Here is a 20,280-nt window from a genome sequence, read left to right as displayed (position 1 = left end):
ATTTAGGAATGCATGCAGGATACCTCTGGAGAGAGGTACAGTTGGAGAGAAACACACGGGAGTGGGGTGACCAGCTGCCTGGGTTTGCCCAAGACTTAGGGGTTTCCTGCGACATGCGACTTTTCGTACTAAAACTGGGACAGTTCTGGACAAACTGGGAGGAAACAGTCACCCAACATATAGGTTCAAAGACACTGGTAAGGTTTTAGTTCTTTACAGCTGGAATGTGGGAATGTGGTGTTATTTTTATTTTTAGTCTTTTAAAATGTACATACATGTCACATAAACTTTTCTATATGTGAAATATTTAACAATTTGTAAAAATGTTAAAAATGTTTAAAAAAAAAAAGACTGAGGAAGACATACTGACAGGTGATAAAACTGTAAATCAGCACAACTTTTCTGGAGGACAATTTGGCAATTTATTTCAAAAATCTTAAAAATGTTTATAGCCTTTAATCAGAAAGTTAACTTATATGAATCAACATACTGGAAAAAAACAGATGTGAACATAAATGTATACATGAGGATGTTCATTATTACAATAGTTATCATATCAAAAACTTAGAAACAAATTAAATATTCAGCAAAAAGAAGTTTTTTTAATTAAGGTATATTCATATGATTTATAAATATGCAGACATTTAAATCATGTTTTAGAAGATTGTTTAATAATATGAGAAAATGTTCAAAATGTCATGTTAAAAAAACAGGCTGTGTGTTCAATATAATACATTGCTAAAATCAGCGACAACGAGAAGGATTGTGGCTATTGCCATAACACATCAGAGACATGAAAAAGACTTCTCTTTTGTGGAAAAAAACATCAATGAGCCATTTTCATTATGAAAGGTGGAGACACCCTGGGAATGATGGGAAAGAAAAATACTGGAGGCAGTGGGGTGGCAATAGCCAATAATACTGTATTGTGGGGCCGGCTGGTTAGCTCAGCTGGTCAGCGTGCCGTGTCACCACACCAAGGTCAAGGGTTCAGATCGGCCAGCCAACAGCAACAAACAAACTTGCATATATCTGTGCCAGAAAAGAGGAGGATCTTGAATGTTATGACCACAAAGAAATGATAAATGTTTAGGTGATAGATATGCTAACTATTCTGATTAGATCATTATACAATATCTGCATGTATTGAAACAACAAATTGTACCCCATACACATGTACAATGAAAAAGAATTACAATTTTTAAAAATAGCATCGCAGGCAAAGAAAATGTCTCTGCATGAGAGAGCAACAGGAATTTGTCTGCCAATGGATGGTGGCCAACAGACCTTGGAACAGGAACGAAGGAAAGCTGCAAGAAGGATCTGCCCTAAGCGGGATAATGGCCTGTGAGGAATTCCCTGTAGTGGAAAAAAGAGACGTCTATATTCCATTTTAAATTCCTTCCTGTCCTGGGGTGAACTCTAGCCACGCTCCCTTATTCCCAGACCTGGAGGACAGCACTTCCACCCACCTAGGCCTTGCATTGCTGTCACCCTAGGGAGTGAAGGAAGAAATACCCCGTCCCCGCGTGGGGCAGGTGTGCAGAGAGAGGACAGGGGACCAGGAGGCCAGCTGGCAAGCAGGGGTGGAGGGGCCAACCGAGGCAGCACTTCGGGCCGGGAGCAGAAGACTCAACACCTCCCAGAGGTCCTGGGTCATGAGCTCGTTTATCCTGGCATCTCAGCTCATTGGGAACCTAACCAGGATGCTATTTCCCTGCAGAACTTCCCTACTACCCTCTGTTGAACACCCTTGCCTTCCCAGCAGATATCATCTTAACCCTGATCCATGACTTTTCAGTCACATCTGTCATTAAGATGGTCTCGATTTCACTTTAAACCTTCAGGCTCACATCCCTAAACTCTCCTTTCACCCCACAAAGACTACCCCTGGCAGCGGCTCTCGTCTTAAGGAGTGGGCATCTGCCCTTCATACCCCTTCCTTGTGCTCCTCTGAAAAATATGAGGACAGTAAAAAAGTCAGAGGCTGCCAGGGCTGGGGGTGGGTGGATGGAAGGGATGAAGAGGCGGAGCACAGAGGATTTTTAGAGCAGTGAAACTACTTTGTGTAATATTATAATGGTGGATACATGTTGCCATGCACTTGTTACAACCCTAGACTGTGCAATTCCAAGAGTGAGTTCTGAGGTAAACTATGGATGTTGGGGTGATAATGATGTCATTGTAGGCTTATCAGTTGTAACAGATGTTCCACTCTGCGGCTGGCCAGTTAGCTCAACTGGGTAGAGCATGGTGCTGATAACACCCACACGTTCGATCCCTGCACAGGTCAGCTGCCAAAAATAAAATCAAAAAACACATGCACGAACATACCACTGTGGTGGGGGACGTTGATGATGGGAGAGGCTATGCGTGGGGCAGGGAAATCTCTGTACCTTCTGTTCAGTTGTGATGTGAAGCTAAAACTGCTCTAAAAAATAGACTATTTTAAAAAAACAAAAACAAAAACCAGGTGGCAATTTGCCGGTGTAGTTTGCCAACTCCTGCTCCAGAATCACCTAGGGAAATTGAAAAATTCCAATTGCCTGATCAGTTAAGTCAGGATTTCCAAGGCTGGGGATGAAGCACCACTATTTTCTTTCAAAACCTCCTTAGACATTTCTAATATGCAGCTAGAATGTAGAACTATTGAACAAAAGTAAAAATAAAGGCTCAAATTGAGAGCTTGCTGTGCTAAGCCTTATTCTAGCCGGTCACTCATTTAAATTTCACAGCTTGATGAAGTGGGTATGATTCTCTCCATTTCTCAGATGTGAAAACTGAGACACATGGAGGCTTAAGTAGTCCAAGAAGACTTCATGAGACCTGTCATGGAGAAAAACTGGGAGAGCATTGACAGCAGTAGGAGCAGCACAGCAGGACAGGAAGAGACAGGGTGCAGTGGGCCAGGATCTCACTTAGCAGTATATGAACAGGTGATAAAGAGACTCTGGGGACACTCAAGCTATGTATGGTGATGACTTCATCCCTGTTGAGCAGAGGCAGCCTCCACATGAGCCCCTGTGTGGCAACCATGTGGCAACTGAGAACAGGGAGTGAAGAGGTTGCACTGCTTTTAACTAGAGCCGCCATGGAAGAATTTAGGTCAGTAGAACATCATCACTACTACTAGAGTTTGCCTCAGGTGGCAACGCTGACACCCTCTCCTATAGAGAACAATCCTGGGAAACTTTTAAGGTCAACAAGGGCTAATGAATGTTAGGTATTATGGACCATTTACAAAGAGAATTTCTTAGTGTCTCTCATGACTTTCAAACTTGTCCACTAGCTCTGTCCACTGAAAAGAGCTGGAAACAGTGACCAGCCCAGCAGCAGCAGCGAGTATCCCTAGAACCCAGACTATGGTCTTGAAATAGAATTTCTGCCTAAAAAATAAAAATAAGCACCCAAACAGACTTTCCTGAGTAATGGCTGAGTCTAGTTCTGGGCAAGAAATGGACAAGATTCACCTGGAACATATTGTCTTTCCAAATAGCAATGAAGGTAATAAGATGAGCAGGATCATGTCAGAATTCTAAGATAGCAACTGTTATGGGTTGTATTGTGTCCCCCAAAATTCAGTACTTCAGAACGTGACCTTATTGGAAATAGGGTCTTTGCAGATGTAATCAATTAACATGAGGTCACACTGGAGTAGGATGGACCCTTAATCCAATATGACTGATGTCCTTATGAAAAGGGGAAATTTGAACACACATTCACACACAAGGAGAAAACCATGTGAAGATGAAGGCAGAGACCAGGCTGATGCTTCTACACCCACAGATTGCCAGCAAACACCAGAAGTTAGGAGAGAGGCATGGAACAGATCCTTCCTCACAGCCACCAGAAGGAACCAACCCTGCAGACACCTTGATCTCTCAGACTTCTGACCTCCAGAACTGCTAGACAGTAATTTCTGTTATTTAAGCCACCCAGTTTGTGGTACCTGTTACAGCAGTCCTAGAAAACTAATGCAGCACCCAAGATCACTGCCTGTACACACTCTGTAAAATCCCCTCTCTCTGAGCATGAGCAGGACTTATCACTCCTGTAATTGTTATGTTATATGGCAGAAGGAATTTTGCAGATGTAATTAAAGTCCCTAATCAGTTGGATGAGTTATTCAAAAGAGAGATTGTTCTGGGTGGGCCTGACCTAAGAGAGATGATATTCAAAGCATGAGCCTGTGAGAGCAACAGAGAAAACCACGTGGCAAGGATCCAAAGGTGGCCTCTAGGAGCTGAGAGCAGTTCCAGGCTGACAGCTAGCAAGAAAACAGGATCCTTAGTCCTACAACCACATGGAACCGAATTCTACCAACAACCCAAATGATGCTGGAAGGGAATACAAGCTCCAGATGAGAGAGCAGGCTGGCCAAAACCCCAATTTCAGTCTTGCAAAGCCTGAGCAGAGAAGCCAGCTACTCCATGCCCAGACGTCTGACCTACAGAAGAAGAAGATAATAAATGGGTGTTGTTTTAAACTGCTAAGCTTATGGTATTTTGCTATGCTACAATAGAAAACTAATACATAGTCCAAGCTCTAAGCTGTGAGAATAATAATAAAATGTTTTAAAATGACCTAAATGCAATAGTGTGAGTGTTTTTTATAATGTTAATCATAAATGGGGGGAAAAAAGTTAACTGTAGCAAAGCACTCTAGATTTCCAAAGTGCTAGGGAAAAGAAAGTTTTCAAATATTCTAAAAATAGTTCTACTAATTGCTATCAATTGGCAAGAAGCACTCAGGTGAAAAGAGAAGCAGCATAATGAGGCCACCCCCTCACCTTTTAGGCTGCAAATACATGTGTGGTTTAAAAGAGACTTTTGATGAGGATGAGGAGGAGGGAATTATCTTCTTTTTCCCACTCTTACCTACCCAGAAGCAATTAGTGACAGGGAACAAAGAAAGCCACATGCCTTCTTGTTCTAAGACTCAGGAGACTGGAACCGAGTGAGGAAGGGAGATGCCCTGGGAAATCTCAGGAATCATCTGACAGAAGAGCCAGACAGTCCCCTGAAAGTGGGAAACATCAGCAGACTGACCAATAGATTTCCAGGTCCAGAGGAAGTATTCTTCCTCTCCTTCGGTGTCTGTTTAATGCTTGACCAAGAGAATTGGGAAGCTGGATAACAAAGTAGCATTTATTGAGCACCTACTAGATACTTTGGTACTTGTTGGGTACTGTACTAGATACTTTTACACTGTAATTTCAGTCCATCCTCATGGCCTTCTGTATCAGTCAGGGTTTTCCAGAGAAACAGAACCAATAGAACGTGTACATATATAGAAAGAGATTTATTATAAGAAATTGGCTCACATGATTATGGAGGCTGGCAAGTCCAAAATCTGCAGAGTGGGCTGGCAGGCTGGAGAACCAGAAGAGCCAGTGCTGCAGCTGCAGACCAGGCCAGTGGGCTAGAGACTCAGGAGAACCAATATTCCAATAATATTCCAAAAATACTCAGCTTGAGTCCAAAGTCATTTGCTATAGAACCAGGAAGAGCTAATGTCACAGATGAAGTGTGAAGGCAATCTGCTGAAGAATTCTCTCTTGCTGGGGGGAGGTCAGTCTTTTGTTCTATTTAGGCCCTCAATTGATTGGATCAGGCCCACCCACCTTATAGGGGGTAATGTACTTTACTCAAAGTCTATGGATTTAAACATTAATCTCATCCAAAAACACCCTCACCTCACAGAAACACCCAGAATAATGTTTGATCAAATATCTGGGCACCTCATTGTCCAGCCAAGTTAACAGATAAAATTAACATTACCACATCTGAAAGGTAAATATGGCCCTAATTTTGCATATGAGGAGACTGAGGCTCAGAGGATTTAAGTGACATCACCAGTCAAGTGGCTGATTGGAGGTCAGGCTACAATCAAACACTAGTCCCTTGGACTCCAGAAAGTTAGGGCTGGAGTAAGTATCATTAAATCTCACCTGGAAAGAAAGTACAGTTCTCCCTACTTACATTAATAACCCTCAAACTAGTATTTAGTCAACCAGCAAGTATTTGAGTCCCTACTGTGCATTGAGCTGTCAGGGAACTAAAATATCATTTTGGAGTCCAGAGCAAAAAGTTGCAAAAATGTGTAGTGGGTTTTATATTCTCTCTGGTACAGGTGCTAGAGGGTGGGGGTGTTGAATGACTCCCGTGAGTCACACCAGAAGTGGGCAGCAGTGCTGGGACCAGGACCCAGCTCTGTCCACCTCTCCTGCTCCAAGACCACTTTCCCTTCTTGGGTGACCACAGAGACGATTAAACATTCAGACTTTGGGATGAGCACTGACATCAAACAATTTCCTTTCATAAGGGAGACTACCTCCTGAGGTTCATTGAGGCAAGAGAGCAGGTATTCCAAAAGCCACTTCTGTTCAGCAGGATGAAGGCGGGAAGTATTCCCTTAAGACAACCAAACAGGGAACATGGGAAAGTCACAGGGCAAGTGCCTCAGAGCCCCATCCTGCTCTCTCATGCACACTCCCCGCACAACGAGACTTGACCTGGTGTCTCTAGTACGCTTGAAAATCCAAGTTCCACCCCCTCAGGAAGCCAACTTCTTCCTCTGCCCACTGTCCCCAGGCATGTCCCCAGGTCTGAGTGCAACCTGGTGCCTGCCACTCCCTCTTGGAGGGCTGCAGGACAGCTGGGGACACCTAGTGGCCAAGGCGGCCTCAGCAGCCGAGAGCCAGAATTCCTGCTTTTCTCTCCTGGAGGTGAGTGATCACACTGACCCTTGGACGGAGGAAGTCCCCAAGGAGTCTGTAAGACTTCCCAGGAGGGAGACCCTCTGAGTGAGAGAAGAAAGAAGGGGCGGGATAAGGGCTCATGGCACTCATCATAAGCCACGTGGCTAGAATATTAAAATAAATGTGACCTTATTTGTTACTCTAAACTGATCAAAGGACATCTATGTGAAAAAACACAGAAAGGCTCATGGCCATTTCTTGATTTGTCCCTGAAAAGGTCTGAGTGAAAGCTTCCAGGTCAGACCCCTGTCTGAGGCCCCCATCCCTCCTCTCAGCCATGCACCGTCTGCTGCACTATCCGTGTCCACTGTGCTCCGTGACCACTGGTCATATGTGGCTATTTAAATTATATTAATTAAAATTATCAGACCACATGGCCATGGAAACAAAAAAAGAAGGAAAGACATTACATTACCAACTCAGTTTTTCAGTTGCACCAGCCACATTTCAAGTGCTCAACAGCCACATGTGACAAGTGGCAGCACGGATTATGAACCGTTTCCATCAGCCCAGAAAGTTACCATGGACAGTGCTGGTCTACAAGCTAGGAATTTTCAGTCCAGGTGCCTTAAATATTTTTTAATCAAAGTTTTCTTTGGAAAAAAGAAAAGCTAGAAGGCAGGGCGGAGCTGTCATCTCGTTATACTTCATTAGCAAGGAAGCACAGACTGACAGAGAAGAAATTGACACAAATTTGGCTTGATCTGGGTTTTCTCCAGATGCCACATTACTGAGCCTCTCTCCCGAGAACATGAGCCATGTAGGCGTGTGTGTTTCGGGCTGCATTTGGCACTCAGGGTTAAGACAGGGCGTTCTCTTCCTTCTTGCTTTCTCCCTAAGAGAAAATAACTTTTTCCTCAAACTTACGACAAAGAAAGCATGCTTGGTGAAAATGTTTGGGGTACTCTCATTTGGGCTGCAGGAAGCCTCTTTTGGGACACACAGTAGCCCATTTCCAAGGAAAAAAGAAGTCCTGAGCCAGGGGGATATCAGACTGGCCACCAAGACCCAATCATCTTAGGGGGCCTCTTGGACCTCATTCATTCACTCATTCAGCTGACATTTACCCACCCTGTTACAGGCACTGTTCTAAGCTACAGGCCTACAGCTGTGAGCTGCACAAAGGCCTTCCCTCATGGAGCTTACACGGAAGGGTGTGACCAACAATATAAATAATGGTGTCACATCCGTACCATGGGTCCAGGCCAGCTGTATAGTGATCATAACAGCTGCCTCGATTTGAACTCCATAATCCCACCTCTACTCTGTACCAATCACTCTTCTCTCCCATCTCAGTAGATTATCCGTAATCCTCACAGCAACTATGTGAGGTCTCAGGTATCATTATTCTCATTTTCCACATGTACAAACAGGTTCAGAGAAGTAAAGCAAATGGTTCAAAATCACACCACTGGTATGGAGATTAGCCAGTGCTCAACGCTGGTCTCACTAATTTCACATGGTGGGGGACAGCATATGTTGTCAAATATTCAGTAGTTCCAGATTGCTAGGAAGGACCTATTGCTCTGCAGATAGAAGAATGAACAAGACACAAACTCTTCCCCAGTGATAAAGACAAATACAGTGTGATGTGCCGCATGGTAGGAAAATAGAAGTTGCTGTGGAAACAGAGGAAGGGCACAAAAACCAAACTCGGGGGATGTGGCAGGGGTGTTGTCAGGGAAGTCTTCCTGGAGGAAGTGACACGTGAATGAAGTCCTTAAGGACAAGAAGTAAGAGTGTTGGAAATGTGGGGAAGGGGGGAAGGTATGCTGGGCAAAGGGAATAGAAGAGCCCAAGCCTGGATTGAAGAGGGATGGATTGAGTGTGGATGGGTGCAGAGTCTGGACAGAGAAAAGGTAGCTTAGAGAGGAGCCCAGTGACAGAGTTCACGAACCTGCTCAGAAGTGCTCACTTGACTGAGGCAGTCATTAAACAATGCTGCAGATGAGAGGATGGCCAAAAATCCTTCTCAGCATCTACATCCGCAAGGTCACTTGTCATCAGCTTGAGATGTCATCCACTGAAGAGCACCATGAATATTCACCCTTTGCTTTCACACACAGCCCTTTGTAGTGTACAAAGTAATTCCATGTGCCCAAACCCTCAAAGCTGTCAAGTGGCAGAGCCAAGACTCTGCAAGTTCAAGTGAGGGCTCCAGCCTCGATCCCAGAGCCAGGTTGCCAAACCCAGCGGTCGGTTGACTAATCATCCTGGGAAAACTAAAAGCAAGAGAGTTTCTGTTGGGGATGGCTTTGAAAGGAATGGGGACTGCCATGCTGGACTCCAGGCTGGGGCGGTAGAAACCTGGAATCAAACCCTGCTCTGGCTAACGTTTCTCCCCCATTGTTCTTCCAGATTAGGTAGGTTTCAGAACCTATCTGTGGGTCCCAGGATGGCACACCTGAAGAGATTATTAGAGTTACCTGCAAGGCTTTTCAAACTTTCAATAGCCTATCACTGAGATTCTGTGCCCCCCACCTCACCTGAGGCTTTTCCCACCCACATGCTCATTTGCTTCCCCTCCTTAAAGGATACTAGTCCCTGCGGGCCTCTGAGACTGATGGGCTCACGGCATCCAAGGGTGTGCATGTGGCAGGCAGGGAACGTGCCGAGAGCCACTGCCTCCCTCGCAAAATGGGCACAAGAGCAGCACTTGTCTCAGGTTGTTGTGAGGACTGAATAAACTTATTATGGGTTGAATTGTGTCCCCCCAAAGTTTAATGTGTTGGAGCCTTGGTCCCCACTGTAACAGTGTTAAGAAGGTGGGAAATCTTATTATGGTTATTGAAAGGTGGGGCCTTAAAGATGTGATTAGACTGTGGGGACCATGTCCTAGTAAATGGATTAACAAGTTGATGGTTTAATGGTGGTCATGGGCATGCTTCTGAGGGCTTTAAAAGGAGAGCTCATGAGGAGCTCTCTCTCTGCTTCTGTTATTTCACCAAGTGACAACCTGAGTCGCTGTAGTCACTACCAGGAAAATGCCCTCACCAGGTATGTTCCCTACATTTGGACTTCCCAGGCTCCAAAACTGTAAGCAATAAATATTTCTTTACAAATTATCCAGTTTCAGGTATTTCTGTTATAAGCAACAGAAACAGACTAATACAAATCTAATGCTTGAAAAGGACGTCAAAAGCATCCTCCATGCCTGCATGAGTGGCGTACATGAGGATGTCACTGTTCTTAAGGAAAAAATAGACAGATTCCACTACTAGAACTTTTAACAGCTGCATGTTAAATAACAATAGTAATAACCACAATTTAAACACAATAAGGTGGGAAAAAAATTAGGCAGTAAATATGATATTCTTTACCAAAAGTTCCTGTAACTCCGTAAGAAAAACACTAAAACCCCACAATTAACCATTAAAGAAGAAACAGTTGGTCAATAACCCATTCACTCAATGTTTTTGTATTACTTCATCCTGTCCTCACATAACCCAATGAATTACACTATTATTGACACCAGAGATGAACAGTGACCATGACAATGGGACCAAGATTTGTATTTCACAGCAATGTTTGTATTTTACAGCAAAGTCTTTAATGCACAATTTTCAAATAATGGGTTAATATTTTGGTCCGTTTCTAGATCTGTGGCATAATTCCTTCACTGGTGGCTTAGGTGGCTAGAGGGAAGTGACATTTTCAATCCTGCAGCACCAGCAAAATGAAATTCCACAGTTCCCATTATTTTTGATGATGTCTCCTGACTTCTGGTTAATGTGATGCAATAGATAGCTTAGAATGGCAAAAGGGGAAAGCCTCCTGGGGTCACCTGACTACGAATTAACGTGCTTCCCTTCACTGTGAGATGAAGCCCTGGGCTGTGCACACATGGAGCTGGAGGCCTCCAGAAACGCAGGACCGTGAAGTGCTTGACACCTCCCCTCCTCCTGATTACGGCTGATTCAAGAGAACCTGAACATGTTTCCCAGCTCAGCTTCCTAGAGTCACACTTTGTTGCTCCCGGACAGAATTTAGGGAATCAGTTAGTTCTGCATTTTTCCAATTATGCTCCTTAGAATCTTTGGGAGTCACCCAAGGTAGTTTGGGGGTGGAATCAAAAGAATTGGGTGGATCTGAAGTCTCACTTACATCTATTTTATATATTGGCTTATATCTGAAGAACAGTTTCCACTACTATAAAAAGCTTGAAAGCCCCTGAGCTGGTCTGGCCCCTCTCCATTGAAGAAAATAAAATGGAGGCTGAGAGAAAAGAGCTGAAAGTGTGTGACCCGGGTCTCCTGGCCCCAGGGCTCTTTCTCCACTGTCCTGGGCTGTCCTCTTCAGTGTCCCAGGTTATGAGACTTGGTTGGCCGGTCTGGCCCCAGCTTTGAATAATCAGAATGCTTACCAGTGTACCAGACACCTCCTGACTAGCAGGCATTTGCTAAAGTTGTAATCAGGTAAGATGTTCAGTTCAGCTGCATGAGCTAGACAGCCCAAAATAACAGTTGCTTAACAAAGATAAAAGTTCATTTCTCTATCATATAGGCAGTGCAGGGTTGGTATGGTATCTCCAAAGAACTTTTAGGAACCCAGGCTCCTTCCAATCCACCACTCCAGCACCCCAAGAGTGTGATGCTCGTCCTCATGTTCCAAGATAACAACCAGAGCTCCAGCTATCACATCCAAATTCCAGGAAGCAGAATAGAAGAGGGCCACAGATAAAAGGAGCAAATGGAGATATTGCTGTTTTTAAAGGAAACTTTCCTGAAAGCTGCCACATATCACTTCTACTTATACGTCCTCAAACAGACCTGGCTGCAAAAAACAAAAACAAAAAAGATGGACAATGTAGGCTTTGATTCCAGGCAGCCATCTTCACAGCTGAATATTAGGGCTTCTTTTACGAAGGAAAAAGGGGAAACTGACATTGAGGTAGGCAGATGGCAATCGCTGCCACACAAGAATGACTCCATTAATCCTCCTAACAGCCCTATGAAGTAACTTCTGTTATTATCTCCATTTTATGGATGAAGAAAGTGAAGTATAGAGAAGATTCTTGAACGAGGTCTTATACTCAAAAGCCCCAGCCAGGGCCGAGCCCGTGGCGCACTTGGTAGAGTGCTGCGCTGGCAGCGCAGCGACGCTCCCGCCGCGGGTTCGGATCCTATATAGGACTGACCAGTGTACTCACTGGCTGAGTGCCGGTCACGAAAAAACGACAAAAAAAAAAAAAAAAAAAAAAAAGCCCCAGCCAACATCTGACTGAAATTCATGACAGACCCTAACTCATGAGAGGCCAGAGCTGCCCAGCCAAGCTACTCTCAAATTCCTGACCCACAGAAACTGAGAGTAGATGTTTATTTTTGTTTCAAGCCACTAAGTTTGAGGGTAATTTGTCAAACAGCCACTCATATAGTTTATGGTGTGTGTCCTCCAAGGGGATTGCATTTTAATAGGGGACTCATAGAGAGGCCACCCAGGTAGCAGAAAAGCCCTGGACTCGAAGTCCAGAGACCTGAGTGTGGTCTTGCTTCTACCTCATAAAGCTACATAACCATGGAAGACACATTGCTGGGCCCTGCACCTCAGCGTTCGCACCTTAAACACCTTTTAAAGAAAAGGGGGCAAGTGGACTAGAGGTCATCTCAGATCCCTTCCAGCTTTAACGTTCTACTGTTGGGAGACGAGCACTGTGGGAGCAGAGCAAGGTACCCCAGGCCAGGCCAGCAGCTGTTTTCTCCACAGCTGGCAGCTGCAGCCACTGGGGGCAGGGAGCCCAGGCCCTCTCCTGACTGCACCCAGGTCTCCACCTCAGTGTCCAGCTGACCAAGCCCACTGCCCTGTGCCCTGTGCCAGACTGTTGCCTGAACTAATGAGGCTATGGAACTTTCCACCTCCGCGGTGGAAATCTCTGGAAAAGACTTGAGGCTGAACTCACCAGCAGCAATGGAAAAGGAAAGCCTCAAGTGTTCAGGCTCTGTGGCCAGAGGATTATCTATAAATCAGTGGTTCACAACCAGGGGCAAATTTGCCCCCTTCCCTCCCCAACATTTGACCATGTTTGAAGCCTTTTTGTGTCGTCACAACTGGAGGGGTAGATGTTACTGGCATCTGGGTGGTTAGAGGACAGGAATGCTGCTAAATATCCTGCAATGCACAAGACAGCCCAAACTATTAATAGCACCGAGGGTAAGAAACATGCTGTAAATGAAGGTATGCCAGAGAGGCTGACAAAATAATTATTTTTCCCCCAAAAGGTCACAAGGCGAAGGGGACTGTTTCTTGAGGAGGGGGAGATCTATAGCTAGATCAGGGTGAAGCTACACTGCGCTCTCTTGTGCTGTCTCACAGAGGCACAGCTTGGTTTTATGGGGCCTGAAACATACACACTTTAGGGTATCTCATTAAGAAGACATTGAACCAGGCCTTGGAGTGGCCCGATGCAAGTCTGGGGCCCTGCAGCGTTAGTGTCATCAGCCATGAGCTACATCCACCCTCTGGAAGCGGGCTCGTCAGCGCGGAGCTCCGGCAGCTGCAGCCGGAGTCAGCGGTGGTGGCAGCCGCGGCGCGGGGCGGGGTGCCGGGCCCTGTCCCCCAGCGGCTCCCAGAGGGCTCTGGAGGACTCTGTGCTTTCCCGGCTCCGCACCCCCCGCCCCCACCTCCCCACCGCCAGCTTTGGGCCCCAGAGAAGAGCATCTCTGCCTTTCGTCCTGTCCCAATGGGCAGGACACTCCTCTCCGAAGTGGCCAAGTCAGCATCATCGCCTTGTGTCCTGCAGGTCGTAGCCCCCCCTTCCTGATATTTTCAATTCCTGGGCACGACCCTGCACGACAGTCCCCAGCCAACCAGCCAACCATCTTCACAGGATCACCTGTACTCCTGACAGATCCAACCAGGTGCAGGCGACAAAGGCACCATCCTCTGCCAGCTCTGCCCTGCACCCTGAGATCTTTTACCCCGCCTTGTCCTTCTCACCCTTCAGGTCTCAGTTTGGATACCGCATTCCAATCCGGCAAGACTTTCTTGACGGCAAGGTATTCCCACCACACCCTGAACGCCTCCTGCTCTATGAATTGATTGATTGATAAATTGATGTTTGGATTCCATCTCCCAAGCAGTGATTGACAGGCTGGGCCCTAGGCTTGACACTGGGAATACAGGGATGGGAGTGGGGAGGTGTGTGCCTGGGTGGCTTCATCCCGCCAGACTCCCTCATGTCCACAGACAGAAGGGGGTTTCTGCCAAGTGAACCCCAAGGCAAGCTCACTAATGCCCACTCTTTCCTAACTCAGCCCATAAGCCTGCCCTCCTTAATGCTGCCACCCCGCACTGTGTTTCTCAAGGTGGATAGGGGCACCCACTCCCCCGCTCGAATCAGGGAGCATGAAAAGGTTTTACAGGAAACTCCAACAGGATCCATGGAAAAGAAGGAGGAAGCCCTGGCTGGGCGTGTGCAGGAACCAGGGGAAAGGAGGAGGAAGCCGTGGCTGTGCGTGTGCAGGAACCAGGGGAAAGGAGGAGGAAGCCCTGGCTGTGCGTGTGCAGGAACCAGGGGAAAGGAGGAGGAAGCCGTGGCTGTGCGTGTGCAGGAACCACGGGGAAAGGAGGAGGAAGCCGTGGCCGTGCGTGTGCAGGAACCAGGGGAAAGGAGGAGGAAGCCCTGGCTGTGCGTGTGCAGGAAACAGGGGAAAGAAGGAGGAAGCCGTGGCTGTGCGTGTGCAGGAACCACGGGGAAAGGAGGAGGAAGCCGTGGCTGTGCGTGTGCAGGAACCACGGGGAAAGGAGGAGGAAGCCGTGGCCGTGCGTGTGCAGGAACCAGGGGAAAGGAGGAGGAAGCCGTGGCTGTGCGTGTGCAGGAACCACGGGGAAAGGAGGAGGAAGCCGTGGCCGTGCGTGTGCAGGAACCAGGGGAAAGGAGGAGGAAGCCCTGGCTGTGCGTGTGCAGGAAACAGGGGAAAGAAGGAGGAAGCCGTGGCTGTGCGTGTGCAGGAACCAGGGGAAAGAAGGAGGAAGCCCTGGCTGTGCGTGTGCAGGAACCACGGAAAAGGAGGAGGAAGCCCTGGCTGTGCGTGTGCAGGAACCAGGGAAAAGGAGGAGGAAGCCCTGGCTGTGCGTGTGCAGGAACCAGGGGAAAGAAGGAGGAAGCCGTGGCTGTGCGTGTGCAGGAACCACGGGAAAGGAGGAGGAAGCCCTGGCTGTGCGTGTGCAGGAACCATGGGAAAGAAGGAGGAAGCCGTGGCTGTGCGTGTGCAGGAACCAGGGGAAAGAAGGAGGAAGCCGTGGCTGTGCGTGTGCAGGAACCAGGGGAAAGGAGGAGGAAGCCCTGGCTGTGCGTGTGCAGGAACCAGGGGAAAGAAGGAGGAAGCCGTGGCTGTGCGTGTGCAGGAACCATGGGAAAGGAGGAGGAAGCCCTGGCTGTGCGTGTGCAGGAACCACGGGAAAGAAGGAGGAAGCCCTGGCTGTGCGTGTGCAGGAACCACGGGAAAGGAGGAGGAAGCCCTGGCTGTGCGTGTGCAGGAACCACGGGAAAGAAGGAGGAAGCCCTGGCTGTGCGTGTGCAGGAACCACGGGAAAGGAGGAGGAAGCCCTGGCTGTGCGCGCATGTACACGGAGGAGTCTGTGCTGCGAAGACACTGAACCAATTCTGGTGCCTTTGGCTAAACGTGCAGAGGGGATTCCACATTCTTGGCAGATGCAGGAAGCAGCTTATGGGACAGCGTGGTGGGTCAGATAGTGTCCCCCCAAAATTCACATTCACCAAGAACCTAGGAATGTGAGCCTATTTGGAAATAGGGTCTTTGCAGATTAGTTGAAATAAGGTCAGATTAAATTAGGGTGGGACCTAAATCCAAAGAGTGGTGTCTTTATAAGATACAGAAGACAGAGATTTAGGCACAGGGACACAGACACAGGGAAGAAGCCATGTGACAATGGAGGCCGAGACCGGAGTGGTGCACTGCGAGGCAAGGAACAAGGATTGCCGGCTACCGCCAGTCGCCGGGCGAGAGGCCTGGGCCGTCGGATCCGCCCTCGGAGCCCCCGCAGGAACCCGCCCTGCCGGCACCTTGGATTCGGACTTCTGGCCTTCCGAACTGTGAGAGAAAACATTTCCGTGGTTCTAAGTCACTAAATTTGGGGGTGATTGGTTACTCAGCAATGTGGAACAGGCCCTAAGGCCATGTGAAAGAACGACACATAGTTTTGAAAGACTCGAGTGAAGGGACGAGGGGGAAGCAGCCCAGAAGGAGAGGAAAGGAAGGCACGCGCGGGTCGGGAAGGAGAACCTAAGTCACACTAGGGGTCTCAAGTGAAGTTTGCTTCGTTTTAAGAGCAATGGGGAAGAAGGGCGTGCTGAGCGGGGACGCACAGGGTCAGACTCCACGTCAGAAAGACAGCTCTGGCTGCGACACAGAGGACGGATTGGCAAGCGTAGTGCCACCTTCTCTAGGACGGAGAAATGGACGGATGTGAGGCACTGGAGAAGTGGAATTGAGAGGATGTGTTTGCTGTCAGATTGGATAGCGACAACTGGGGGAGGTGGGGACTTCCTCTGGCAACTGAGTGGAAAGTGGCGCCACTCTCTGAGAAGGTGGACGAGGCCCAGGTGTAAGAGAAGTGTGAGTAAGGGCAGAAGTAAAGTGCCTACTGGACGTCCAGACAGAGACGGCCAGGAAGTGACTAGATTTTCAACCTGTCACTGAGGAAAGAGAGAGAGCTTGGCTATGGAGCCAGAGGAGGAAGGAGTCCAGTATGTACATAAACTCCCACCCTGGGAAGGTGCAGGAAACAGGTGTGGCTCCTCACCATGGCCACCAGCAACACTGTCACCCAGGGCTGGTTAGCAGTAGGTGATCTTGATTATTAGCTGCCGTTTATTGAGCATCTATATGCCAACCGCTACTCTATACACTATCTAATTATTTGTATTAATAGGAGAGTTTTGAATCTGATCATCTCAATTTGGTGTCCACCTATACAAATACCTTTACCTCCTTTACCATTTTGAAAATAAAATCAAATCCTTTGTGGAAAGAGAACTAGACCTAAATGTCAAAAGCCTTGGGTTCAAATACTGGCTCTGCCACTTAATAGCTATGGTCAAAATATATTTCTGAGCCTCAGCTGTATCGTATCCAAAACAGGAACATTTATAATCCTGGCCTCACAAAGTAGCTGTGAGGAGCAAGTAAGACAATTTATGTGAAAGATAATTTATATGATGGGCTCTCAGATACGGTTTGCTTGTAAGAAAATAATACTCCTAGGAAGTTTACCAATTTTTTCATCGAGCTGAGATTACATATTATTAATCGGGCTCTCAGTGAAAGCTTAGAATTCTTAAATCCCCACTCCTCCCTGGTCAAACCTCTCTACTCTCTCTCTCCTGCCTCCCAAGCACTGTTGATTCCTCCCTTATACCGGGATTCCAGTGAGTGGTCTCCTCCTCCCCCTGCCCACTGATCACAGCTGCATGAATCACTGTAGCCTGCTGCGGCTGGCATAGCAGGTGATACAAAGCAGGCATTTGTTAGGTGTTGATTTAAACTGGATTCAGTCTTAAAGAGGTTCAGGTTGTAATGGCATTTGACTTGTGTAAATGGAGCTATTTATCCCAAAAATTAAATTTAGGTGTAGTGGACTGATAAATTCCTGTAGATCACATCTACGTTAAGTTGGCTTTACAAGCAGGAAGTATTTGCTTTATTACACTGGGCAGATTTTTTAAATTCTAGTAAGATCAAACACCTAGGGCATGAAGAATGAGTTGCTGAGGGAAGAGGAGAGGAAAAGGAAGGCAGATGCTTGAAAAAAAAAATTCAAAGAAACATACTTGGGCCTAGAAAGAGGTTGCATACCTTCTATGAGTTCTGAGACAATTATTGTGAATTCTGGGATGATTAGGAATTGGGAAGGGCTTCACTTGAGCCAGGACAGCAATACTCAAAAAGGCCACAAGATGGCAATATTGCGCCAGGAGTCTCTCCTGGTCCCTCCCACCCCGGTGGCGGCAGCTTCCTTTGTTGGCAGAAATCTCTCTCTAGTGAATATCACCCATGCCACTGTGCATATTTTGTCACTGCATGCTCCTGGATTAACTTCAACCACTTTCCCATCCCCAGCCCTAATGTAGAAATAAACCCTAATGACTATATTGCTATTCGTTACGTTTTAAAATAGTGTTATGTTGTTTGTGCTCAATTGCAAAAGCAGCTGAATCAAACGTTTTGTTTTAATAAGTATAAAATACACAAAAACCTATGTGTGGTTGATCTTTTCCTTTGAATGAGTTTATACCCAGAGAGAAGGCTTCCCTGGGTGTCGCCAGCCTGGAGATGGTCAAAGACAGAAGTGCCACTTGAAACCAGAACTCCTGAAGTGGGACAGTGGCTACCAGCACCCTCAGGACAGGTAGAAAGGAGGCTGAGCCCCACCCCAGAGAGTGGAAAACAAAAACCCAAACAGCATGTTTTAAAATTTTTTATTATGGAAAAATTCAACGATACAAAAGCAGACAAGACAGTATGACAAACCCAGATACTACCATCTTAAGGACTGTCTGAAACTATAAACCAGGAAAGAGGCTGCCAGAATGATATAAGTTCCCAGTTTGTTGAAGACTCCTAAGATGGAAGTTGCCAGCACCCTAGGTCTGCCTCTCTCCAGCCCTTTATTGTCCTTTAATAAACAGTCTTTTAATGTAATGTGTAATCTTTTAACATAAGTCCTTAAAAAGAGTGGGGGCTGGCCAGTTAGCTCAGTTGGTTAGAGTGCAGCCTTATAACACCAAGGGCTGGGGTTCGGATCCCGTATTGGCCAGCTGCCAAAAAAAAAAAAAAAAGTGGGGGGGGCCAGGTCTGAGCTCTGGTCTTTAAGGGTAGTCAGGGAAAAGGGAGCTGTGGAGATTGCATCCATGCCCAGTCAGGCCCAGGAAGAGAAGACACTTGCAAGAAGGAGGGGACAGTGCCTGACTGAGGGAGAGAAGCAAGGGTATCCTGGGGTGATACACCTCCCCCCAACAGTCCCCCCAAAAGCCGAGTCCTCAATTTCCTCAGCCACAGGCTCAAAAAAGATTCAATCCTGAGGATTAAGTAACCAATTTTAGCACCAGAAAGGATTTAAATCCTTGCTTACTTTCCTATCACACAGGGGCTCTTTACATGGTTGGGGTGCTAGGGCCTTCTGACCCTCCAGAAAATTATACATGCAGGCATTTTGCTAGAGAGAAGGCCCACAGCTTTTATCAGATCGTCCAAGGGTCCCAGGGCCACCCCAGCCAGAAAAAAAGTCTAAAAAACCACTGTAATAATCTTGATAATGCTTTATCCAGTCTTTCATCTCTGATGGTCATAATTTAAATCTGATGACCTATGAATCATTTAATTAAAAAAAGAAATTGAGAAAAATAAATAGGTAGATACAGATTTTCCTGCTAGAGTCATTTACCATTTTGAAATGTCACAAGGTCTTTTTCTTCCAGTGAGTGGATAAAATCCAGCACAAATGAACTATTTTCTATATTTGAAATTTTATAACCATATGATATAGATATAAAACTTTCAATAAAAATAAACTGCTTTTAGGTATTTTATGTTGGAAATATTTAGATGTATCCATGACACAGCTCTGAGAAGAAACTAACAATTGATTACACTTATTTTAAGCATGTTTAATAACGATGATACCCAAATTCATTAACAAATGAATTTGGGCAAATGTTTTTCACTCTACAGTCCATTAAATACATTTTCACTGCAGAAACTTCAGAAATCATTTTGGAAATAAACACAAACATATACATACTCATTCACAGAAAACTCCACTTACAGCTTTAATATCAAACATAGTTATCATAGTCAGTTCACAAAAAAAGCATAAAGTGCAAAACCTCCATTTCAAAAGTCCTTAAGTCACTCCCAAAGCAATGGAGAACAAATGCTACCAGTCATGGCCACGCCATCCTTATGCAGCACACCCTATGTAAAGTATAAAACAAGGTATATATCTGAAAATACTACATTTGCTCTGATTATATATTGTGGTTATAAAATAGTCAAATCTAGTTTAACATATAGTGAAATATACAATTCAATTAGTCCCTTAGAGTAGTGGCCTTTTTTCTTTTTAAAGTCTGTAACAATGATGTCCATAAAATCCATTGGGAATCCCAATTTGGCCCAAGACTTCTCTTTGACCAGCTGTAACAACAGCACCCAGGTAAAGTCCTGCTTGTGAAAGATTTCAAGCTCATTTTCGGGGAAAAGGAGGGGCCCTGGAAGGGCAAGCCGCAGCCCTCATCTGTCCCCAGAGCTGGTTCCATGTCAGCCCCAAGGGATAAAGGGCCAGGAAGGCTCACATCCCAGGCCTGGAGCCTCCAACCAGCACTGGATCATGGAAGCATGATGAGTGGCAAGAGAAGTTGCCGAACCACTGAGAAGACCAATGCACAGAAGAGGTGGCAGTATTTTTACAAAGCCTGTGTTTGATGTCTATCAGGCTTTGTTCCCCAACAGAACATCTTTGATCTACAATAAATGTTTTAGGCACTCTTCATTGGACAGGCA

The sequence above is a fragment of the Cynocephalus volans genome, chromosome 16 (genome assembly GCF_027409185.1).
Source record: "Cynocephalus volans isolate mCynVol1 chromosome 16, mCynVol1.pri, whole genome shotgun sequence".
Classification (NCBI taxonomy): Eukaryota; Metazoa; Chordata; class Mammalia; order Dermoptera; family Cynocephalidae; genus Cynocephalus; species Cynocephalus volans.
The sequence above is the reverse complement of the archived record's forward strand: the minus strand, read 5'-3'. Positions refer to the sequence as shown.